Below are 26,101 nucleotides of genomic sequence, written 5' to 3'. Positions count from 1 at the left end.
TGCCATGTTTAAGCAGTAAGGAAGCCTTTTACACTTAAAAGTGTTCCCTCTCTGGCAGTTGACATTCCTGAATGAGAACTGCAGTTCTAATCCAGCAAGGGACTGCTTGAGCATCTAGTGGGGCCACTACTCTGGTTGTTAGCATTCTTGGGTGGAGCTGATGGGAAATGCAGTTCTAATCCAGCAAGGGAGGGCTTGGACAGCCAGTTTGAACATCTAGCAGAGCTCCCATTTTGGCTTTTGACACTGCTGGCTGAGACATCTAGCAGAGTTCCCATTTTGGTTTTTGACACTGCTGGGTGAGACTGATGGGAACTGCTGTCCTGATGCAGCAAGGGAGAACTTGGAAAGCTAGTAGTGCTCTCACTCTGGGTTTTGCCACTGCTGACTGGGGCTGATGAGATCTGCAGTACAAAACTAGCAAGGGAAGGCTTGGACATCCAGTGGGCCTCCCATTCTGGCTCTGGGCACTCCTGGATAGGGTTGATGGGAATTTCAGTCCTTATTTAGCAAGGGAGGTCTTGGACATCTAGCAGAGGTTCTACATCTACTGAGTGCCACTCTGGCTGTTGGCACTCCTGGCTGGAGCTAAGGGGAATTGCAGTTGAAAACCAGGAAGGGAAAACTTGGACATCAGGTGGGCCTCCTACTCTGATTGAGTACTCCTGATGGGAACTGCATCCTTTATCAAGCAAGGGAGGACTTATACCTCCAGAGGAACTCCCACTGCTTACTGGACTGATGGGAACTGCAGTCCAAAACTTGCAAGGGAGGGCCAGGCTGCCACTCTAGCTTCTGGCACTGCAGGTTGGGGCTGTCCCAATCCAGCTAAGGAGGCTTGGACATCTAGTGGGGCTCACACTCAATACACAGTCCCCAGGCAGGGACTGATGGGAACCGCAAGGCTCCCACTCTGGCTGTTAACACAATCCAGAACCAGCAAGGGCTTGAACATCAAATGTGCGCCCTGCTCTGGTTCTTAGAACTCCTGACTGGGTCTCACAGGAAAATGCAGTCCTAATGCAGCAAAAGAGGCTTGGATGTCTAATGGGGCTCACACTCTGGTAGTTGGAAACTCTGTGTTGGGGCTGATGGGAACTGCAACCCTTATTCAGGAGAGGATTGCTCTAGAATCTTCCCTGGTACTGATGTCAGACTAACTGGACTATAATTGTTGGGATCCCCTTTTTTTCCCTTTTTGAAGATGGGGACAATGTTTGCCCTCCTCCAGTCTTCTGGGACTTCTGTTCTCCAGTTCTCAAGGATTATTGCCAATGGCTCTGAGATTACATTTGCCAGCTATTTTAATACATTGGATGTAGCTCATCTGGACATGGAGATTTATATTAGATTAGCCAGATATTCTGTACTATTTCTTTACTTATTCTCTGCTGCACTTCCCCTATTCTGTCCTCTGCTCCATTTTCTTCAGGTTGAACACCCTTTTCCGTTTCTGAGAAAACTGAGGCAAAGAAGGTGTTGAGTAATTCTGCCTTTTCTCTGTTCCCTGTTAGCATTTTGCCATCTTCTCAACTCAGTGGCCCTACCACTTCCTCCTTCTTTTTGCTACTGACATAACCAAATAAGCCCTTTTTATTGTTCTTAACCTCTCTAGCAAGCCTGAGTTCATTCTGCGCTTTAGCTTTTCTAACTTTACCCCTACACATGCTATTTGTTTGAATTCCCCCTTGGTTATTTCCCCATTTTTCCATTTCTTATACATGTTGCGCTTAAAACTTAGCTCAGTTGAAAGTTCCTTAGTCATCCATCCTGGTTTCTTGAGACATCTCCCATTTTTCTTCCTCATTGAAACTGTTTCAGATTGTGCCTTCAGTATCTCTCTTTTGAGAAACTCCCATTCATCCTGAACTCCCTTCTCTTTTAGTATTCTTGACCATGGGATCACCTACAGTATTTCTCTAAGTTTACTGAAATCCACTCCCCTAAAGTCTAGGATGCGTGTCTGACTATGCCTGGCTTCTCCTTTCCATTTTATAACAAACTCCAGGAAAACATGGTCACTTCCACCTAAGGATCTCTCTACTTACTCCATTAACCAAGTTATCCTTGTTGGTTTGGATCAGATCTAAAATAGCTGACCCCCTTGTTGCCTCTTCCACATTTTGGACCATGAAATTGTCTTCCAAGCAAGTGAGGAATTTGCTTTTGACAGAGGAATCTGTCAAAACTATGGCCAAGCCAGACATAGGGACACAACTGTGGCATGTGATTCATTTGACTCTCCCTTATAAATGCTGCACTCTGTGTGTGTGTGTGTGTATAAAGCATGTATTATTTCATTTGAAAGTAAAATACATTAAAGAGATTTTCTGCCTCTGAATTTTGTTTTTTTCCTGAAAGCCATTTCTCATGGAAAGAATTGCTTCTAACCTACAAAAAGGAAGAGCAGTTCAGCATGTTTCAGCAAACAGTTTATCAAATTATCACAACATCCATATGGAAAATAAAACAAGCCACTCAGGAAGTTCTGGTTTCTTCCAAAATGCATCCAGGGATTACCTCTTTCAAGCCCATACCTTCTTTGCCGTCTTATTGATGCTGCTACTGGTAAAAAATGTCCAGCTACACAGAAGATGAGGAGGAAAATGGAGGCTAAATTTTTGTAAAAAGACTTTGCAAGAAAAAATTTCACAGTGGAAGGCTTTGATGAGTTATGCCTGTACAGTGCTGTCTTGGGAGACATTCCTAGCTAGCACTGAACCTGTTTTTTCCTAAAGCAATAAAAGTGCAATGAAGTTGAATAAAGATTCTGTTTCTCAGAAAGTTATCTGACTGTTGTACATTTCTCTTGTTAGCTGCCCTTGAGTAAATCTTGACTCATGGTGACCCTGTATATGAGATATCACCAAGCCCTCTATCTTTTACTGATCTGCTTAGGTCTTGCAGATTCAAGGCTGTGGCTGCCCTGATTGAGGGGGAAACAGATGGCAGCTAAGGAGCGGCTTGCAGCTGCCACTCCTTTGCTCACTAGGTTGGGGCCATGGTAACTGCACGCTACACCCACAACCCCGCTGCTTCTCAGAGCAAAAAGGAGCAGCAGAAAGCTGCATCCTTTAGCGCTGGGAAAAGGGCACCCTTGCTGCCTTGGCAGTGGTTTTTTGGCGTTTCTTCGGTACAGTGTGTACAAATGCTACACTGCAGGAACATCACAACACTGCCTGCCGTGTGGTCAGGTGGGCAGCGTAATGCCACTTTGGGGTGGAGTCAGGGTGTGCGGCCGCTATGCCCCCACTCCAACCCAATGCTGGCTCATAACAATTGTCTGTACAGCCTCTAAGTCTACCTATATGGTGTGTGGTATTCTTCTCTTTCTAGTACCTTCTACCTTCCCTAACATTGGCTCGGCACAGATCAGCAGGGAAATGCCGGCCTTCTTTGCTGCACAGTGTTGCCTCAGCAACCAAACTGCACAGCAAAAAAGAAGCCACCTAGAGTGTCTTCTTTTGTGAAGCATTGTAAGGGCTGTGACGCAGCCTTATGAGGCCACTTGCTCTAAAAGACATGTGGGCGCTCAGATAGATACGCCCCCATGTGGGCGGTGCTGCGCAATAATGGTGCCAGGAACATAGCCAAGGGGTCCTTGGGGGTCCGGACCCCCCCTTCTGTTAGATAAAATGAATGGTGCGTGCCGCTGCGCCACCGCACCCAAGCCCCTTTATAATGGTGGCACTTAGTCTGGACCCCCCCTTCCCAAAATCCTGGCTACGTCCCTGATGGCGCCACCTGCATGTAGTAGGGCCTGGGAGCATGTGGTTGGTGCACGCTCCTGAGCCCTACTATCGCCACCAGGATACTGCTTCTTGGTGGTGTGTACTGGGCCATTATTATCTTTTCTAATGAGTCACACCTTCTCCCCACATGACCAAAGTATGACAACCTTAATTTAATCATCTTGACTTCCAGAGAGTGTTAAGGTTTGAGGTCTATGATTCTATTCCAAGTTGAATTCAAGGACCCATTTGTTTGTCTTTTTGGCTGCCCTTGGTATTCTTAGCACTCTTCTCCATCACCACATCTCAGGTGTGTTGATTTTCTTTTTATCCATTTTCTTATTTTGATATATCAATTATAACATTAATACATTAATTATATCACCATCAAGACACCAGCCTGGTTACTTGATGTTCAGTTAATATTCTGCAATCATTGAGGATCTTCCCACATTCCAAGCATTTTTATTGCTTCTTCTTTGTCTGGATCTTTGAGGGGAATGTAGACCACCACTGCTACTGAAATTCTTTCCATGCTGTATGTATTAGTATGGTTCCCCCCCCCCCCCCAATGCAGGTTCTTTGATGTGAAAGTAGGTGTCCACTATGACTGAAGGTCTTTCTACATTTCATGCACCGATACGGTTTCTACCTTGTGTGAGTTCTTTGATGTGAACGAAGATTTGCATTCTGCCTGAAATACTTTCCACATGTGATGCACTGATATGGTTTCTCCCCTGTATGTGTTCTTTCATGTAACCGTAAAGTAGGACGATGAGAGAATCTCTTAAAACATTCCATGCACTGATATGGCTTCTCACCTGTGTGGGTTCTTTGGTGTGAACGGAGATCACCACTCCCACTGAAGCTTTTTCCACATTCCATACATTTGTATGGTTTCTCCCCTGTGTGAATTCTTTGATGTAAACGTAAACCGTCATTACGAGAGAAGCTCTTTCCACACTCCATGCATTTATATGGTTTATCACCTGTGTGGGTTTTTTTATGTGAATTTAGATGCGAAATCTGACTGAAGCTCCTTCCACATTCCATGCATTTATATGGCTTTTCTCCAGTGTGTGTTCTTTGATGTGAATGTAAATTATTATTATGAGAGAAAGTCTTTCCACATTCCATGCATTTATATGGTTTCTCCCCCGTATGAATTCTTTGATGTGAACGTAAATTATGAATATGAGAGAAGGTCTTTTCACATTCTTTACATTCATGTGGCTTCACCCCAGTGTGGGTTCTTTTATGTGAATGTAAATTTTGACTGAAAGAGAAATTCTTTCCACAGTCCACACAGTTATACGGTTTTTCCCCTGTGTGAGTTCTTTGGTGCATTTTCCACGTTCCAAGCTGAGAAAAGCTCTTTCCACATTCCATGCATTTATACGGTTTCTCTCCTGTATGGGCTCTTTGATGCAAACGTAATGTATGACTATGAGAGAAGGCCTTTCCACATTCTATACATTTATGTGGTTTCTCCCCTGTGTGAGTTGTTTGATGTGAACGTAGATGCCCATTGCTTCTAAAGGTCTTTCCACATTCCATGCATGCATGTGATTTTTCGCCTGTGTGGGATAGCTGATGTGAATGTAGATTTCCTCTCTTGCTGAAGCTCTTTCCACATTCCATGCATTTATACAGTTTTTCCATTGTATGAGTACTTCGATGTGAATGCAGAGTTCCATGCCGACTGAAGCTCTTGCCACATTCCATGCATTTATAAGGTTTCTCCCCTGTGTGGGTTCTTTGATGTGAACTGAGATCTCCAGTCTTACTGAAGCTCTTGCCACATTCCATGCAGTGATATGGTTTCTCCCCTGTATGGGTTCTTTGATGTAAACGGAGAGCTCCATTCTCAGTGAAGCTTTTTTTACATTCCATGCATTTGTATGGTTTCTCCCCTGTGTGAGTTCTTTGATGTAAACGTAAACTGTCATTACGAGAGAAGCTCTTTCCACAATCCATGCATTTATATGGTTTCTCCCCTGTGTGTGTTCTGTGATGTGAACGTAGATGTGCACTCTGAGAGAAGCTTTTTCCACACTCCATGCATTTATATGGTTTCTCCCCTGTGTGGGTTTTTTGATGTAATTGTAGATGTGCATTCTGACTGAAGCTCTTTCCACATTCCATGCATTTATATGGTTTCTCTCCCATGTGGGTTCTTTGAGAAGAATGAAGGTGTCCAGTTTGACTGAAGCTCTTTCCACCTTCCATACATTCAAATGGTTTGTCCTCTATGTGGGTTTTGCAATGCATGTTGTAGTGAATTTTACAACATAATATTTTTCCACAAACAGAAGAGTTTATCCCTCTTTTTCCACTGTAGTTTTCCCCATGGGGTCAGTAGGTTTCCCTTTTTCCTTTTCAGTCCCCTTTGACATTCAAACTCCTCCACAATAATCTTGGCTGTTTCTCATGATGCCATAGAGGGCTTCACATATTTCTCCTTCTCTTTCTGCTCATTACCTGCCTTGGAAAGTAGAAGAAGATCTCATTAGAAGTTGAACACAGAAACTTAGGATCTCATTGGGATCAAGACCAATCACTGCTTTTATCAAACATTCTTCCCTTTCCTTTCAGCCAGGAATGTCTATTCCATTTGGATCAATTTCCTCTGTTAACTGCACCAGTTACAGATTGCTGACCTTCAAGAATTATCCACTGGAGAATAATTCTGAAGGATGCTCCTTGCCAAGAAAGGCCACCTTGGCATCATGCTTCATCCTAACTTCCTTGTAAACAGCCTAATCACCCTGATCTAGGATATCCCACTTCATCTGGGTGAAATACACAGCCACTTCCTCAAAGAGGACTGAAAGTTGAAAAGAAGAAAAATGACAGCACATCTTAATCAGAAGCCATTGATTCTGAAAGCGTTTCCCTATAAACAGAAATAATTTGGGCAGCTCTTCATTTGGCTTCTCTCAATACATTCAGTGATATACTCCATCTATACATTTTAAAGGCACATATAATTCAGGTTGATTCTAATACATGGTCACTCTAGGCTTTGTGGCAATCAAACAAAGCAATTAACATTCTTAAAACATTGCTATAAACCTTAAATAAAACTAATCATAAACAACACAGCCTCTCAACCTATTTCATCACAATTATGGTATATAAGTAACTCAACAAACAACTTAACCATGGCAATTCATCTTGCAATTTTAGTTACCAATGAACTCTTTTCTTAGCCCATCACTCATGGCCTGGCAAACCAGCCTTGACCAGGCCAGATGTCCCAAGGTGGTTGTAAGGCCAACCATATCCAGCTTGAATCCTCAATTTAGCCGTTGACTACAAGGCCCATAAGTATCATCACAGTATAACATAACTTTAATGAAATAAACTCAAACAAAACCCAGGGTTCTGAACTCCAAAACATGGCAGGAAAAATCTACAGATTTATTCCTGACAGGAGGAGTCTAACAAAAATTCCTGCGCAGTCCTTAGATGGCATTGGGATACCGGGGGGGTGGGGGGGGGGGTGGAGGCTGGGGGTGGAGGTTCACAGTGGGAAGTGTAGTTGTATGTGTATGCATAGACATACAGAGACAGAAAGACATGTATCTCCTCCTATATTTCTCTCCCCTTCCTGTAAATCCTACATGGGGGTATTTGTCTCTTTCTCTCCTCTTCTGCTCCTATGTGTTTTGAGGGGAGGGGAATAGAACATCCCTCCCATCCCACCTTCTTTCTCTTCCTTCCTCCAGTCATTTCCAGCCTCTCTAGGAAGCTGAACTTGGTCCTTTTAACCCTTGGAACAGGTGAGTAGCTAAAGACACAACTTTCTCTTTCTCTGTTCACCCTCACAATCCTTTTAAAGCTGCCTTTCTGGCACCTGAACATTATTGATATCTCTGTTTTGGTGCAGGGGTGTGTGTGTGTCCTTGCTACTGACTCCATTTCAGAACTTCACTTCCATATTCTTGGAAGCAGAAGAATGGCTATCCAAAGGATTCCACCCCTCACACATTCTCCCCACTGTGCCCCAAAATCTAGGACAAAGAGGAAGCTTGTTGGCTACAAGGGGGATGGAGACATGGAACATATTCGACTTCAGTCTACTAGATGTTACTGGCTGCAATTTCAGACAAACAATGCCTTCATGGGCATAAATGTGTTCTGTGACTTGGTCATGTTTATGGAGGGATCCATGAAATTCACCAAGCCTGTAAATATCTAATTACGTAGAGGTGGTGGAATCTCTTTATCTGGACATGTTCAAAAAGATCCTTCAAATAGGCTGTTCTGGCTGGAGCTCCTGCACTAATCAGGGGGTTGAACTCAACTGATTGTTAGATGAACAGGTTGCTTACCTGTTCTTTGAGTTGTCATCTGTGCCCTCGCACATTAGGTTTTTGTACCTGCGCAGAGACTCCCCCTCCTGTGTACTGAGGATGTGCAATCCCATCAATCTTCAGTTTGAGTCCGCCATAAAGATTACAGGAACCGAAAAGAGGGGAGGTAGGATGAGTATGTGTGAGAGTACAGATGACCACTCGAAGAACCACAGTTACAAGTAAGCAACCTGTACTTCTTCTGTGTGGTCTCTGTGCCTCACACATTATGGTGACTAAAAAGCTTACCTGTGGATGGTAGGCAGGTCACTGTAGAATAGATGAGAGAATGGCACAACTGAAACTGGAATCCCAAAGTGACCTGGAATCAAGTCTGTAGTGCCGGACAAAGGTCAGGCAGGGACACACCTTGGAGGAAGGCAGCAGATGAGGAGACAGCGCTAGTTGAGTGCAAGTGTACACCAACAGGAAGAGGGCGTTTAGCCAGCTCGTTTGTGCAATCCACTTTGCAAACCTTTGAAAATAAACAGGGTGGCTTTTCCTAGGTCCACCATAACAAATCAACTACTTGCTGGTTGGCAGTGTTGAATGTAAAAGGCCAAAGCTTGGCAAACATCCAGAGACTGCATAGTTTTCTCCAAAGGGGTAGATGGGTCTGGGTAAAAGACAAGGAGAACAATGACTTGAGACAGGTGGAAGGAGGAGACCATCTTAGGGAGAAAAAAATTATCTGCTCTTAGAACTACTTTGTCCTTGTGAAAGACCAAGTATGGTTCATCAGAAGGTAGAAAAGTGAGTTCTGAGGACCTCCTGGCTGAGTGACAGCAGCCAGGAATGCTACCTTGAAAGACACTAGTCTGAAGGAGGTCAACGCCGGAGGCTCAACCGGAGGTCTGGCAAGCTGAGTGAGCACCGAAGAAAGTGACCAGGATGGTGCTAAGGGAGGAGCTGGAGGGTATAAGTGGTGCAGCCCCCTGAAGAATCTCTTCACTGCTGGAGAGATAAAGAGTTTGGCAGAGAATGAGCCATGAGGTTGATTAGCCAGTATAGCAGAAAGGCAGACTTTCAGAGAAGAGAAGGCTAGACCTTGGTCCTGCAGAGGGAAAACAAAATGCAAGGCTGTGGACAGTTAAAGGAAGTTCTGAACATGCTTCAGCAAAGACACAAAAATGTCTCCATTTATAGAAATAGGAATCTTTGGTAGAGTCTTTACATGAGGCGGGAAGAACCCTCAAGAACTCAGGAAAGGTTAACGTCGGCTCCTCCAAGCTGTTAGATGAAGGCTGTGTATATCAGGGTGAAGGGCTTCACCGTTGGTAGGAGAGTAGGTCCAACCAGTCTGGCAGTTTGAGGTAGTGTCCCTTGGAGAGATGAAGCAGGGGAGCGAACCAGGGTTGTCTTGGTCAGTACAGGGCCACAAGGATTGCGTCCAAACTGTCTTCTGACAACTTGATCACTACTTTCCCTACCAGTGGGAGAGGGGGAAAGGTATAGAGGAAGCAAGTTGTCCAGTCCAAGAGGAAGACGTCCCCTAGGGATTTTGGACCTCTCCCTGCTCTGGTACAAAAGAGTGGGCATTTCTCATTCTCTGGGGAAGCAAAGAGATCCACCTGCAGGGTCCCCCAATCAGATGTGATGAATTTGAATACTTTGGATGACAGGGTCCATTGGTGCTGGAAGGCTTTGTTGCGGTTGACAGCATCCGCTAGGCTAGGACATTGTCCGATCCCGCGAGGTGGACTGCAACAAGATGGATGGAGCGGATGGTGCACCATCTCCAGAGCTGCAGTGCAAGGCGGAGAAGCGGCTGAGAGTGTGTGTCACCCTGCTTGCTGATGTAGCAGACAGTGGTGGTATTGTCTGTGACAACTGAACTACCTGATGATGAAGGTGGTTCTTAAAAGCTCTGAATGACTCCCAGAATACAAGGGAATTGATGTACATTTGTGATTTGGTAGGAGACTAGTGTCCTTGAACACAAAGGTCTACGTAGTGGACTCCCCAGTCTGTCATGGATGCATCTGTGATGACTATTCTGGAAGGCTGGGGGAAATGGCATTCCTCCAAGGACATTCCATGCACCAATGAAGGGAGGTCCGCATGTCTGCAGAGAAGACTAGTCTAGGCGGAGATATAGCAGTAGGAGAGCGGAGTCGTATCGGAAGGGAAGGCGTGATCAATGTGTAATATCTATCTCTCCTTCCATCCACTCTCCTAACCAAAGAGATCTGTGGGTCAATCCAACTGTACCACAAACCCTTCTCTGCTCCTTTGCAATGCCAGGTCCATAAGGAATAAGACCCACATAATGTATGATCTACTGGAGGAGAAGTGTTGTGACCTGGCATGCATTACTGAGACCTGGCTTGGGCCTGAAAGTGATGTGGTCTAGGCTCAGGCCCTTCCAGCTGGGTACTCAGTTAAGGACCAGTGCAGGTAAGGTGGGCGGGGGGGGGGGGCGGTGTCTAAAAGAACACTCTTTTCTTGACCAGGAGCTATTTGTGTCAGACTGACTACATTGAGTGTATTTACCTGACCCTGAAGGCCAGGGACAGTTTGGGGATTTTGTTGGTCTACCGGCCACCTCGTGCGCTAACAGACTCCCTGGCCGAGCTGACACAGCTGGTCTCGGAGCTGGTGTTGGCGTCCCCCAGGCTTCTTGTCCTGGGGGACCTCAACATCCCCTTCGAGGCCAGCCATGGTCCAACAGGTGCAGCTCGGGAGTTCATGGCTACCATGACAGCCATGGGCCTGTCCCAATTAGTCTCAGGGCTCACGCATTCGGCTGGTAATACACCCGACGTTCTCTTCTGTACGGATATGGAGACTCCGTGGGCAGAGGTTACTAATGTCTCTCCCTTGTCATGGACGGACCATTTCCTGGTCGAGGCTAGTATCAAGGCTTCTACCCGGATCCCTCCCGGGGGGTGGCGGACCTATTTGGATGGTCCACCCTCGAAAGCTGATGGAACCCAAAAGGTTCCAAGAAGTCTTAGAGGGGTTTATGGTTGGATCTGACGGCGATTCTGTTGATGCCCTGACTAACATCTGGGATACTGATCTCTCCAGGGCTGTACACAGTATCGCTCCCCAGCAGCTAACAAGGCCAATGCAATTTTAGGCTCCATCAATAGAAGTAAAATGTCTAGATCAAGGGAAGTAATAGTGCCACTCTAGTCTACTCTGGTCAGGCCCCACCTGGAATATTGTGTCCAGTTCTGGGCACCACAATTTTAAAAGGATGTTGAGAAACTAGAGTGTGTCCAAAGGAGGCCAACTACAATGGTGAAGGGTCTGGAAACCATGCCCTATGAGGAACGACTTAGAGAGCTGGGGATGTTTAGCCTGGAGAAGAGAAGGTTAAGAGGTGATATGATAGCCCTGTTTAAATACTTGAAGGGATGTCATATTGAGGAGGGAGTAAGCTTGTTTTCTGCTGCTCCAGAGACTAGGACCCGGAGCAATGGATAAAAGCTACAGGAAAAGAGGTTTTGGAGGTCTTTAAACAAAGGCCATCTGTCGGGGATGCTTTGATAGAGAGTTTCTGCATGGCAGAGGGTTAAACTGGATGGTACTTGGGGTCTCTTCCAACTCTATGATTCTATCATTCGATTAAGATGCATCCGAGACTCTTTGCCTCCCTGAGCCTTTCCTTGGGAAACCCAAAGAGAGGATGGGGAGGAGAAGGCAAGCGGTGACTTTGCCCATCCGTGACCCTTTGCCTCCCCGTCCTTTCCCTGGGCAGCTCAAGGAGAGGATTGGGGTGAAGAAGACAAGAGGTGCCTTGGCCCCTCCAAGACCCTTTGCCTTCCCATCCTTTCACTGGGCAGCCCAAGGAGAGGATGGGGAGGAGATGGCAAGAGGTGCCCTGGCCCTTTCAAGACCCTTTGCCTCCCCATCCTTTCCCTGGGCAGACCAAGGAGAGGATTGGGATGGAGAAGGCAAGAGGTGCCGTGGCCCCTTCAAGACCCTTTGCCTCCCCATCCTTTCCCTGGGCAGCCCAAGGAGAGGATTGGGATGGAGAAGGCAAGAGGTGCCGTGGCCCCTTCAAGACCCTTTGCCTCACCTTCCTTTCCTTGGGCAGCCCAAGGAGAGAATTGGGGTGGAGACGGCAAGAGGTGCCTTGGTCCCTCCAAAACTCTTTTCCTCGCCATCCTTTCCTTGGGCAGCCCAAGGAGAGGATGGGGAGGAGAAGGCAAGAGGTGCCTTGGCCCCTCCAAGATCCTTTGCCTCTCCATCCTTTCCCTGGGCAGCCCAAGAAGAGGATGGGGAGGAGGTGCCTCGGCCCCTCCTCCAAGACTCTTTTCCTCGCCTTCCTTTCCTTCCGCAGCCCAAGGAGAAGATTGGGGTGGAGAAGGCAAGAGGTGCCTTGGCACCTTCCAGACCCTTTGCCTCACCATCCTTTCCCTGGGCAGCCCAAGGAGAGGATGGGGAGGAGAGGGCAAGACGTGCCTTGGGCCCTTCAAGACCCTTTGCCTCCCCATCCTTTCCCTGGGCAGCCCAAGGAGAGAATTGGGTGGAGAAGGCAAGAGATGCCTTGGCCCCTTCAAGACCCTTTGCCTCTCCATCCTTTCCCTGGGCAGCCCAAGAAGAGGATGGGGAGGAGAAGGCAAGAGGTGCCTTGCCCCTCCAAGACTCTTTTCCTTGCCTTCCTTTCCTTCGGCAGCCCAAGGAGAGGATTGGGGTGGAGAAGGCAAGAGGTGCCTTGGCGCCTTCCAGACCCTTTGCCTCGCCTTCCTTTCCTTGGGCAACCCAAGGAGAGAATTGGGGTGGAGACGGCAAGAGGTGCCTTGGTCTCTCCAAAACTCTTTTCCTTGCCATCCTTTCCTTGGGCAGCCCAAGGAGAGGATGGGGAGGAGAAGGCAAGAGGTGCCTTGACCCCTCCAAGACCCTTTGCCTCGCCATCCTTTCGCTGGGCAGCCCAAGGAAAGTATTGGGGAGGCGAAAGGTGTGGGGGACTGCAGGGCACCTCCTGCCTTTGCTTCCTTGATCTCTCCCTGGGCTACTGAAGGATCAGGCAGGGAAAGGGACTGGCCACATCAGTGGACTTGACCTCATGAATAATCGAAACCATGAGTCTCAAGGCTGTAAATATGTACAGCAGACTGTATACTTTTTTACCATTTTTACATTGTGGATGCTTGAATCTGTGGATAAAAAAAATCTGTGGATAAGGAGGGCTGACTGTATTGCGTTCAAAGTTGTTGGCTCTCCTCTCCTAGCCTATGGTCCAGGTGTGGATATATGAATTTGGAGGTTACTTTGGAAAGGGAGAGCTTTCACTTCCTGGAAAGCAAAATGAGGTGAATGTAGAGGGGATTCATTCAAAGCTTCCTTCCTTTCAGCCCACCAATATGTTGGAAGGAAGGATCCCTCTCTGTCGCACCCCCACCATGAGTGACCTCTGCATGGGAAAGAAAACTAGAGGGATCCTCAAAGCAAGGGAGTATTTTTGGAGGTGGGGATGCTTTGCATTCAGGCAACACCAAAGGGAAGGGCAGGAAGGGGAGAGATTTTCTTCTCCCAGAGGCAGAGAATGGTGGGGATTGTGTGGGGCTGAGAAATCAGGCTGGGGGTGTCTTCCTTGGGGCTGAGAGGGAGGCTCATGATCATTATGGCCAGGCCTGGCAGGGAATGCAGCTTAGAAGGAGGGGGGAGGGTTGGGGATTTTGAGGGAGGGGAGAAGGAGCCCCCCACATGGCCCCATGTTCCTAGAAAAAGGGAGGCAGAAAGGAGTTTCCTTGGGGGGAGGGAGAAGAAGAAGAAGACGGGAAGAGGCTGATGGAGGAAGGAAGGAGGAAGCGGGAGCAAGGCTCCAAGCCTTTTGTGTGTGGGGGGGGGGGGGGATTGTGTGAGCCCTCAGGCAGGGATTTGGTTCCAGGACAAACCCCCCCCCCCCATACCAAAACCCCTGGATGCTCAAGACCCATTGAATCTAATGGCAGAGAAAAATGGTGCCCTTCCGTCTGCTGCCCTCCTTCTAGGATGAAGGCGCTCTCCCTCCCTCTGCTTCTCTTCCCCCTTGAAGCTGCATTCCCTGCCATTCTGCTCAGAAGAGCCCCCTCTCAGCCCCAAGGAAGACCCACACACCCAGCCCGATCATCGTCTCAGCCCCACAGGATCCCCACAGGATCATTTCCTGCCTCTGGGAGCAGAAATCACAACAACAGCAACAACTTTAATTGATATCCCGCCTCTCCGTACAGATCGAGGCGGGTTACAAAAGACAAAGAATAACAATGAAATACATTATACATTTAAAATCCAACACAATCCCCTGAGCTCCCTCCCTCCCGGCCTTAAAAGGGGATCAAAGAAAGACAAGGGCGATAGAAAGGGCTCATTACATCAGTTAAAATCAGAGCTCCTCTCCTCTCCTCCGCCTCCCCTTCGCCCTCTTTCGAACTGCCTTCCCTCTCCTCTCCTTCCTGGCCACAGCCCAGGCCCCCCCCCATGGAGGAGCCCCGGCCTTTTTCGGAGGGGGGAGAAGGGGGGGTTCCTTTCTCGCCCACATCCCAAGCCCCCTTGAGTCTTCTTGGGAATTTAGCCCCCCCCCCCCCCCCGTTATTACCTTCCTCGACAAAGTTACTCAGAGAAGACTCCCTCCTCCTCCGCCTCCTCCCCCACCGGAAATGACGTCAAAGCGGCGGCCCCCCAACTTAACATTTCCTGCCTCTCTAGGAATCTATTCTGGCTGCTCCTGGGAGGAGGAAGTGAGGAGCTTCTTAATCACAGAATCATAGAGTTGGAAGAGACCCCAAGAATGGCCATCCAGTCCAACCCCCTTCTGCCATGCAGGAAATCCAAATCAAAGCATCCCCATTGACAGATGGCCACCCAGCCTCTGCTTGAAGACCTCCAAGGAGGGAGACCCCACCACACTCCGAGGAAGGAGTGTCTTCCACAGCCCTGACTCTCAGGAGGTTCCTCCTGATGTTGAGCTGGAGTCTCTTTTCCTGGAGCTTGCATCCATTGTTCCAGGTCCTGTTCTCTGGAGCAGCAGAAAACAAGCTTCCTCCCTCCTCAATATGAAACCCCTTTAAGTATTTAAACAGGGCTATCATATCTTAACCTTCTCTTCTCCAGGCTAAACATCCCCAGCTCCCTGAGTCCAGGCCTTTAGATATTATTTTACTCACCCCTCTTTGAACACACTCCATTATTCATTATCCTCAGGGTATTTCCAGGCTGGCTGAACCCTGCAGAACATGGAGGAGGGAAGCTCTTTCCCCCTCCAGAAGCACACTGGGATGCGAGCATCACAGCTCTTTAGCATAGGGATAATAAGAAAGATGAAGCCAATCTTGAAGGCCATTGATTGACCCAATGCCCCTGCCTTTCACTCTAACCAATGAATGTTTGAGTTAGGCGCACACTCCCTGCAGTGTTGGGTGCATCCAAGTTTCTCAGTCTTCCCGCATCCTGTGCCTGTTGCTGCAAAGGGGTTAGACCTGTTTGTGTTTCCCCAGAGTGGACTTTTTAATGGAAATGTTCATTTGGGGAGAAGTGTGATCCTCCCCATTGTCACCCAAACTCCTTTGACCACCAGTAACAGACTTCCAGTCCCCTGGAAGCTTCATCATTCAAAAGACAGCTTTTTCTACAAGTGCAGACCATGTTTTGTTCTTGTTGCTACACAAGCTTGCATTTGTGATGAGGTGCTTGACCCCTCCTTCACACTCCATCTGCCATTTGTGACCAAGGGAACAGGGCAAATTTGTTTAATTTTGGGAAGTGGCAGCTATCTCCCCCCCTTTGCCCAAGTGTGTTTGTCCCTCCACCCTCAACCCTAGGAACTGGTTTCCAGTTTGCAACAGGCTGCTTTATTCTCACATAAGTGCTTTTATTTCACAAACATTTTGTTCCACCCAAGAATGGATTTCCCAATGGTAGGTAGGTGCCCTGTCTGCACACACCTCAACTGGCAGGAATTTAGATTCCTGACACGCTGACTGCCCTTTCTTCCACCTCAGCTGGGTCTTCCTGGGTGGGTGACATGATATATACCTGCTTTTTGTCAGATTCATCCAGAGAACGAGTTATGACAGGAACAGAATAAGGAACATTCAGTTTAGTCTACTTGCTTTCAGCCAGATGGTAGAAGCAAAGCAGAGTGGAGGGTGAGCCCTGGTATCCCAGCAACTGGGGAGAAGGAAGCTAAGCAAATTCATAGACCTGTTGGGAGGAATTAAGTTTTGTATGCACTTAAGTTAAAGAGAAGGCATGAACAAAGCCAACTGGTGCATTTGGTACTTTAAAACCCGTGACTCAACTGCAGGTCTTTTCATTCCAGCATGCCAAGAAGATCCTAAAATCACACAAATGCTGCTGAGATGGGAAAAGGGTTGGGCCATCCTCTGCTTCTTTGACAGGGTGGGCACAGTATCATCACTTAATTATATAGTGGCATCAGTGTAAATGGTACTTTACAAGAACAACAAAACCTGCCAGACCTGATAAAATCACATATAATATATTTATATATACACACAGAGTTTAGAAGTGAGGGGAGGAAAACTTTCTGGGAAGGCAGCCAAGTGCTGACAGCAGCTGTGCAATTAATCAGTAGCAGAGAAGCCAGTTCCAACAAACATAAGCAAAGTTTTTAGGCAAGTCAAGCTATCCAAAAGCAGGATGCATACAGAATAATCCAATAACAGTCCCCAGGGTCAGGGCTTTGGCAGGTAGAATCATTAAAAGCAGGTCCAAAGTCTAGCAGGAATTCCACACAGCAGAAATGAGGAGACAGAATCTGTCATGTGTTTATATTTTGTTTATGTTGAGGTATGACTGTATTCTGATTTGACTGCTGAAATGGTTTAAATGTTACAATACTGGTGGGAGATAGGGAACTGTTAGAAGGTTGTCATGGGAATAGATTGAGTATGTGGGTAGAATTTATTGGTGCAACTGCCTTTATTATGTTGTGTGGGGGGGCATATGTGGATCTTTAGTTCTTACCATATTGTACCAATATGCAGTATATTTAATTATTTTTGTAGAATGTATGCCATAGGAAGGTTTATTTTATCTATTTTAATTGATTGTATGTACAGAGCTGTGTAAATTTACAGCACTATATAATAATAAGTGGTTCTGATAGTTGCTGTTTCTGATGTCTGCAAAAGCCTTCTGTTTCACCTTCAAAGCTTGATGGACTGAACATTGGAAATCAAAACTGTTGGTTCTGACAAAGATTACTGATGCTTTCGCCAGGACCCGCTCCTCCCCCCGCAGCTGTTTTTGCTCTTACTACAGGAAGGAGGCAGTGAACAAGGGTACCAGCAACACATCTCCTCATCTCCTCCTCTTAGCCCAGTCACTCAGGCTTAGGAAAGAGACAAAAAGAGAGAATCACCAAGAAAAACTGAGACATAAAGCGACTGTCTTCTTCTGCCTCCTTCTTTTCTGCTGCTAACTTCAATTCCATTTGTATCTGCCACTTCCTCTCCCCTTTCTACTTTGTGTTTGGTGAGCCCCAAGCCCCCCAGACAGGCTATGTTAGTTTGCGTATCTGTACAATGTCCAAGATAGAATATGCAGTGATATGTACCTGTGAAGGCTTCCAGCCTGGAAAAAGTCACTTTCCAAAGAAAAATAACAAAAACAAGACTATTTTACTATCTAGGGACCCTACCATACATTTCCCCTGCCTGCCTGATCCTTCAATGGCAGATCAAAGCCAAAATGCAAGATACGTTAAAATTATAAGTTGTGAAGCACAAACAGCAAAAACAAGTTCATGACAGAGATTTCAAGACACAATTTAGGTAGATGTATGAAGGTTGTCTGCCAAAAGAAAACATTTTCCATACTGCTGCCATGTCTATGTTTTCTCTCTAATGTGATGTTTCCGATGCCTCAAAAGCTGTGAATTCCGAGGAAAACATTGACCACAGTCCTGGCATCTGAATGGTTTTTCCCCTGTATGGAGTCTCTGATGAGTCACAACTGCTGACTTGTGAGCAAAACATTTCCCACAATGCTGGCAGATATATGGTTTCTCTCCTGTGTGGACCCTCTGGTGAGTCACAAGGGCTGACTTGTAACCAAAACATTTCCCACATTGTTGGCATTTGAATGGTTTCTCTCCTGTGTGGACTCTCTGATGCCTCAAAAGATTTGGCTTGTCAACAAAACATTTTTCACACTGCTGGCATTTGTATGGTTTCTCTCCTGTGTGGACTTTCTGATGCCTTAAAAGATTTGGCCTGTCAACGAAACATTTTTCACATTGCTGACATTTGAATGGTTTCTCTCCTGTGTGGACTCTCTGATGCTTTAAAAGCTCTGAATTGTCAGTAAAACATTTCCCACACTGCTGGCATTTGTATGGTTTCTCTCCAGTGTGGATTCTCTGATGAGACAAAACAGTTGACTTTTCAGCAAAACATTTTCCACAATGTTGGCATTTGAATGGTTTCTCTCCCGTGTGGACTCTCTGATGCCTCAAAAGATTTCTCCTGTCAGCAAAACATTTTTCACATTGCTGACATCTGAATGGTTTCTCTCCCGTGTGGACTCTCTGATGCCCTAAAAGGTCTGACTTGTCAGCAAAACATTTTCCACACTGCTGGCAATTGTATGGTCTTTCTCCGGTGTGGACTCTCTGATGTGTCACTAGTAATGAATTCCGAGCAAAACATTTTCCACACTGCTGGCATCTGTATGGCCTCTCTCCTGTGTGGACCCTCTGATGACTCACAAGCACTGACTTCTGAGCAAAATATTTTCCACACTCCTGGCATTTGTACGGTTTCTCTCCTGTGTGAACTTTCAGATGACTGTCAAGGTGTGACTTATGAGCAAAACATTTCCCACACTGCTGGCATGTGTAAGGTTTCTCTCCTGTATGGATGCTTTGATGCCTCAAAAGGTCTGACTTGAGAGCAAAACATTTTGCACACTCCTGGCATTTGTATGGTTTCTCTCCTGTGTGGACTCTCTGATGAGTGACAAGTTTTGAATGGCAAGGAAATCCTTTTCCGCACTCCTGGCATCTGTACCATTTCTTTTGTGTTTGGTCTCTGGTAGAGTTCACAAGATGTGAATTACAAACAAAATATTTCTCATGCTCTTGCCATCTATATGCCTTCCCTGGTATGTGGACTCTCTGGCAACTTATAAGATACAGATTGGCGCATACATCCATCTTCCTCCAGTGATCTCCTGTGAAGCAGGAAGCAAAGACAAAACTGAATCCCAACATTAAGTGAGGAAGAATTTCTGGGAACAACAATGTAGCTAAGCAAGCTCAATTTCCCAAAAGAAAAGCAACTTCAGGGGAAAAGGGGCTATTGTGTTTTCTCCTCCCCTCTATCCTCTGCTCCTGATATGAAAGAAGGACCTGGGGAAAAACAACTGCCTTGGAAGCCATGGCTTTCTGGCCCTGCTTTGATGCTTCCTAGAGTTTCCTTCCATCAAACTAACCATGACAGAAGCTTCTATATGAAAGGTTGAGGAAGGCAGTTACAATTCCAGGTCACCTGAGAACTTAATGGATGACCAGGATTGGGACCCAGATCTCAGTAAGGCGACAAAGAGCCTCTCAAATAGAGGTCTTCAACTGTTCAGAATTAGGGGGCTGCATGAGAGCCAGCATAGTTTAGTGGTTTGAGCACTGGACTATGACTCTGGAGCCCAGGGTTCAAAACCTTGCTCAGACATGGAAACCCACGCTGCAGGGAGCATGCACCTTGTGTTAAAGCTCACAGCATAGATGTTTCCATTTTGCACAAAACTATTTCCATCTGTGAAGTAGATTAAGCCTTGTCATCTTTTAAATCAGATCTACTGGAGTAGGCCTCATCAATAGTTCAAATGCAATCTGGTTTCCATGGTTTAAATATTGTGTTGTTGCTGGATTTAGAAGTGATTATTATTATTGCTTGTTATTCCCAGCTGAATTCTAGGGTTTTCACACAGCACTTGTTTCCAGGTAGAAATATAGGCTTCTGCTTGGAAATGAAGTGTGGAGTATGCATCTTGTTTTAAAGAAAAATTGGGTCTCTTTTTTATTAACACTCCAATAGTAGAAAATGGGGTAATAGGGCTATAAGTATAGTGTATAGCAGGGGTAGGCAACCTTTTTGAGCCAGGGGCCGGGTTGCTGTCCCTCAGACAACTGGGGGCCAAAGCCGGGGGCGGAGCTTCCACCCCCAGGGGCCAGGCCACCTCCTCTTTGCCGGCCCCTGACGGGGCCCCAGGCCCTGTCAGAGGCTGGGAAAGAGCCGGCGAGGACCGGCAGTGCTGGAGGCCTCCCCGTCTTTGCCGGCCCCTAACGCCAGAGGCCAGCTGCCACCGCCGGAGCCCTCCTGGAGGGCCCCAGCGAAGGCAATGGGCCTCCCAGAGGCCCGCTGCCGCCGCCGGAGCCCTCCAGGAGGACCCCAGCGACGGCAAATGGCCTCCCAGGGGCCTGCTGCCACCGTCGGAGCCCTCCTGGAGGGCCCCAGCGACGGCAACGGCCCTCCCAGGGGCCCGCTGCCACTGTCGGAGCCCTGGGCGCCACCATTTTGGGGGTAAAATGGCAGCGAAATCTCGCGCAACCTTCCCTGAGGTCGCGCGAGATTTCGCCGCCATTTCCCCCCCAAAATGGCGGCGCCTAGAGCAGGGAAAAGCCTCAACCGGAGGCGGCGGCGGTGGCAGGAGGAGCCAGGGGCCAGCTCAAAGGCCTCCGCGGGCCGCATCCGGCCCGTGAGCCGGAGGTTGCCGACCCCTGGTGTATAGCTTCTGACACAGTAGTTCTGTAGAATGCCCATGTAGCCACCAGCCATCTGCACGGTCTATCCTTGTTATAAAACATTATGGTGGCCAAGTTAATGGTATGAGTATTTTTCCAGGCAAGCAAGCCCAAGTCATGTGAAGAGCTGGCAAAGCAATCCTATTCCTTCCAGCCCTGAGAATCTGACACCATCATCCCCAGAACTTCCTACTGCTCTGTGTGGGAGATGAGCTCAGGCTTTGGAGATGGAAGTGAAGTTGGGGAAAGAAGTGAACAAAGAAGACTAGGTCTGGCCGCAGAGGGACATGGGGCTTGTTTTTATCATTGAAAAGAACATTTATCATTGAAAGAACATGAAATTAACTGCCATGAGATATATAAAGCTGAACCTCATCCCTTGGCGTATGGTTTCACAGTTAACATCAGCTCAAGAGAAGCTTTGCAAATACATTTCTTAAAAAAATACTAGACCACAAAATTGTCCATGTAATGACGGGGGGGCGGTACATGCTAACGAGAGCTTACATCACAGCTGATGTAAGGCCCAACTGGCCAATCAGTTAAACAGGACTTGGGATTTTCAGAATTTTAAAACCGAGGGCTATAAAAGGCCTCTGAGACAATGCAGTGTCTGCAGTGTGTCTCTTCAGTGTGAGTCTAGCTTGTTGGGAAAGTTGCAGTGTTGGGCCTGTGGCAAGAAAGCAGGCCTCAGGGATGTGGTTTGAGCTAGGCAAGGGGGCCAGCTCTTCACATCCAAAAACCCATCAGGGAATGCATATTCCATCTCTGTATGAGTAGTTTAGGAATGTGTTAGCTAGAGCGTTTAGGGTTTTGTTATTTTTATCCATTGGCTCGCCTGAAATGAACATCTTTCAACTATGCATACTGTACCTGCAAGGCCAAGAGGCCTTGCATGAATGATATCTTATTGTTCTGTTCTGTCTAGTTAAAATAAATATTTTCTTAAAAGTATCTGCTGTCTCTATACTCCTATACATGTGCCTTAGCTCAGTTGTTGTTTGCTTAGGTTAGCTGGGGCTAAGGGCCAAAGGTGCTGTTTGGCTGCTTGGACCCCAGTGATCATCACAGTCCACAACACGGTTATCAGATAGAGAACTATGTTCATCATTTTGGTGTGAAATAAATGTTTGAGTCTCTACTGGATGAGAAAGAAAAACAAAAAAACCTCAGTCTTGCCTCAGCAAGCAATAAGGGTCCTTTCACTATATACAGTTACGAAGCTATGATTTCACTTTAACTGCCATAACAAAATCCTATGAAATCCTGGATTGGTAATTTGGAAGCAGTATTTAGAATCCTCAGACAAAGCCCTAGTTCTTCACTAAATTACAAATCCCATGACCCCACGTTGTAGCCATAGCAGCTAAATAGATTCATGGTTTGTGTAGTGTGAAAAGGCCCTCACTCTGCTTAGGAAGGGCAATGGATTCAAGTTTCTTACCTAGAGAAGACACATTCTTGTAGTTTTCCATCATGACCTCATGGTACAAAAATCTTTGGTTCTGATCTAGCAGGTTCCATTCCTCTTCTGTGAAATGCACAGCCACATCCTCAAAGGTCACCTACAACAAAAAGCAGCCCTTATTTGGAGACAGAATCATCAGATGTGGAGGAAAGCTATGGTGCATCCCCATCAGGACTGAATTGCTTCATAATATAGACCAGGGGTCGGCAACCTACAGCCTGCGGGCCGGATCCGGCCCACCGAGGCCTTTCTACCGGCCCCCGTGCAGTCCTGCCGCCGAATGCCACCGTTTCCGTGCCACTCCGGGCGCCATTTTGTTTTTCAAAATGGCGGCCGAAGTCTCGCGTGACCTTTCCCAGGACGGGAAAGGTCGTGCGAGACTTCGCCGCCATTTTGAAAAACAAAATGGCGGCGGAGGAAGAAGAGGAGGGCCGCGCGGCCTGGGGTGGAGGAAGCAAAGGATGAAGACCGGCGCGGCCTTCCCCGCCTCCCCGCGGGGCTCCGCGCAGCCCTCCCCGCGGGGCTCCGCGCGGCCCTCCCCGCCTCCCCGTGGGGCTCCGCGGGGCTCCACGGGTCCCCTTGCTGCCCACCTCCTCCTCTGTCTCTTCCGTCCTGCCCCCAGGCCGCGTGGCGCATGGAGGAGGGGGAGGAGAAGAAAGAAGAGGAGGAGGAGGAAGAGGAGGGAGGAAGAGCAGGAGGAGGCAGCAGCAGAAGGAAGAGGAGATGGGGCAGGAGGAGGAGGAAGAGGAGGGAGGAAGAGCAGGAGGAGGCAGCAGAAGGAGGAAGAAGAGGAAGAGGAGATGGGGCAGCAGGAGGAGGAAGAGGAGGGAGGAAGAGCAGGAGGAGGCAGCAGAAGGAGGAAGAAGAGGAAGAGGAGATGGGGCAGCAGGAGGAGGAAGAGGAGATGGGGCAGCAGGAGGAGGAAGAGGAGGGAGGAAGAGCAGGAGGAGGCAGCAGCAGGAGAAAGAGGAGATGGGGGCAGCAGGAGGAGGAAGAGGAGATGGGGCAGCAGGAGGAGGAAGAGGAGAAGGTGGTGAGTGGCCAGAGGCCACATGTTTTATTTTGCATTCTTTTTAATTGCTAACAAGTCTCCCTGCTTTGACAATGATAGTGTGATGATGATGATGATATTGATGATGACGATGATGATATAAGCCAGCTTGAGAGGCATGGAGGCACTGTTTCTGAAGCCAAGAAATTGTCACCTTCCAAAGTGTGTTTTGTGTGCTTTTAATGCTAACGAGTCTCCCTTGCTTTGACAATGATAGTGTGGTGATGGTGATGATGATGATGATGATGATAATAATGATAATGATATGAGTCAGCTTGAGAGGCATGCACGCACTGTTTCTGAAGCCAAGGAGAGTGTGACTTTCCAAAGTGCCTTTTCTGTGTGTTTTTGGTTCTTTAATGGTGATATTGATATCAGAAAGCCTCTGAGGCAAGGCCAATGTAAATTGCTGTGATTTTTACAAACCCATGCGCAGTGAAGAAAAACCAAAGTCCCTTGACCAAGTACACACTTCTGAGAAGTACACTTGGTCCAAGAACGGTGAAACCACCTTGACATGTTCAATATACATAGCCATGTTAAACCATGCTAAGTGTTAAACCCAAGGGGTTTGGTTATGGAATAAGCCTATGAAATATGCAAGAGGCCATGTTAAGTAAAGCCATGTGAAATGCACAACTGTGCTGTTGTGTGTGTTTTGGAATGCAGGTTGGGGGTGTTTGTCCAGAAAGGGACCGAGGAGGAGAGGGCGGGCACACGCCTCCTCCTCCTTGCAGAGCTTTGGTGGAGGCTCCGCCCTGGAGGGTGGAGGCTCCGCCCCCAGCATGCAGCCCCGCCCCAAAGGGTGGAAGCTCCACCCCCCGGCTTCGGCCCCCCGACTTGTCTGAGGGACACCAACCCGGCCCCCAGCTCCAAAAGGTTGCCTACCCCTGATATAGACAGAGGGAGACATGTATGAATAACTCCTTGTGTGTTTTCATTAACTTCCTGTGTCTTGAAGATAAGTGCCCGAGGGCTATAACCTGGTTCCTGGATGAACTAGCTTTGTCACGGAAAGGGAGCTTTTCCATTTACACCCTCCCAACCATTAACTAGCATGTGCCTAGGGCGACAATTCCCAATCTAGTGTCTTGCAGATAATTTGGATTTCCACTACCTTTAATTTCTGTTAATTTGGCAAATGTGTTTAGTTACTTTAGCACACACAAATCAAAGAATATCACAAGGACCTTTTCCTGTCCCTGGCAGGAAATACATAAGAATAACAAATGAAACAATTAGCAATTTCTGCCTTTCATGATGGCTGAAGACCACTTGCCTGATACATCTGCCCCTGTCTGTGACGAACTGACTTACAAACCAGCCAATCAGAAGCCAGAGACCCTAAGCCAATCAGGTGCTGGCTAAGGAATTTGAAGATTCCGCTTGGCAGTTGGGTTGAGTCAGTCTGAGTTTGGAATCCTGAAGCTGGAGTTCAGTGGGGGAGATAGTTAGGATTAGAGAGGGAGTGAACCCTAGAGTCCAAGAGAGGACTGAGTTCCGATAGGTACTGAGGGGATAGTTAGTGAGGAAACTGATTTGTCCAGAGAGGGACAGTATTAGTTTTGGGAGAGTCTAGAGAAGAGAGACTCAGTGTAGCCAGACTCTAAAAGAGGGGTTTGGGTTACATAATTTCTTGAGCGATAGTATAGCCCAGGGGTAGGCAACCTTTTTGAGCCGGGGGCCAGGTTTCTGTCCCTCAGACAACTGGGGGGCCGAAGCCGGGGGGGTGGAGCTTCCACGCTCCGGGGGCGGTGCCACACACTGGGAGTGGAGCTTCCACCCTCCAGGGGCGAGGCCAGTGCTGGAGGCCTCGCCCCCTTTCCGGGCCCCAGGCCCTGTCAGGGGCCCGCAAAAAAGCCAACGGCAGGCACCAACACTAGAGGCCTGGCCCTCTTTGCCAGACCTGCCACCCCCCATCTCACATTCATTCTCTTTTCTTCCTCCCTTTTCCTTCTTCCATCTCCTTTTCTCATTCTCCCACTTCCTTCCCTCACTCCCACTCTTTTTCCTTCCATCCGTCTCTCTCTTCCTCCCTTTTCCTTATTCTTCCCTTTCTATTTCCCTTTCACCTTCTTACTACCCTTCCATGCCTTTCTTCCTCCATTTCCTTTATTCCCCCTCTCTCACTTTCCCTTTTACTCTTTCTTTCTTTCCTTCCATTCATCTTTCTTCCTTTATTTCCCCTTTCTTCCTTCCCTCCATTCCACCTCTTCCTTTATTTCCCTCTCCCTTTCTCTTCCTCTTTCCTTCTTCCTTCGCTCCTGTCTTCCTAGCTCCCTTCCCTTCCCCCCATCTCTCTCTCCACACCTCTTTCCTTCCTTCCTTCTTTCCCTTCCTGCTGGAGGCAGAGGTCCATCCCTTCTTCCTTCCCATCTCCCCTTCTCTTTCTCCTTCCTTCCTGCCCTATGTCTCCCTTCACATCCCCCTTTCCCTCATGTCTGTCTTCCTCCCTCCCTTCCCCATCTCTCCCTCCACACATATTTCAATCCCTCTTGCCTTCATTTCCCCCTTCCTTTCTTCTTTCTTCCTGGCTCTCTTCTCTTCATCTCTGCCTCCACACAGCTCTTTCTTTCTTTCCATCCCTTCCACTCTCTCTCCTTCCTTTCATCTCTTTCCTTCTTTCCACCCATCTTTCTCTTCCTTTTCCTTCCCCCTCCCTTTCTCATTCTCCCCTTTCCCTTTCTCTCCCTCCACCTCTGTTCCTTCCTTTCTTTCCTTCCATCTGTCTCTCTCTTCCTCCCTTTTCCTTATTCTTCCCTTTCTATTTCCCTTTCACCTTCTTACTACCCT

At 47.6% G+C, this 26,101-nt stretch overlaps 1 pseudogene across 1 annotated transcript in view; it reads right to left on the bottom strand.

The window, feature by feature from the left end:
- Positions 1-2,282: 2,282 nt before the first annotated feature.
- LOC149320385 (uncharacterized) overlaps positions 2,283-26,101 on the bottom strand; it is a 28,015-nt pseudogene continuing 4,196 nt past the window's right edge. Inside the window, exons 3-5 of the transcript XR_016278808.1 lie at positions 22,234-22,354; positions 17,895-19,219; positions 2,283-5,984 (exon numbers count right to left, since the gene is read on the bottom strand). The product of XR_016278808.1 is annotated as an uncharacterized LOC149320385 (transcript). The remainder of the gene's footprint in view (positions 5,985-17,894; positions 19,220-22,233; positions 22,355-26,101) is intronic.

This window comes from Sceloporus occidentalis, unplaced genomic scaffold (assembly GCF_023333645.1).
Source record: "Sceloporus occidentalis isolate IW3139 unplaced genomic scaffold, rSceOcc1.0.p SCAF_1, whole genome shotgun sequence".
Classification (NCBI taxonomy): domain Eukaryota; kingdom Metazoa; phylum Chordata; class Lepidosauria; order Squamata; family Phrynosomatidae; genus Sceloporus; species Sceloporus occidentalis.
Note: the sequence above shows the minus strand (reverse complement) of the source record. Positions and strands in the feature narration are given on the sequence as shown.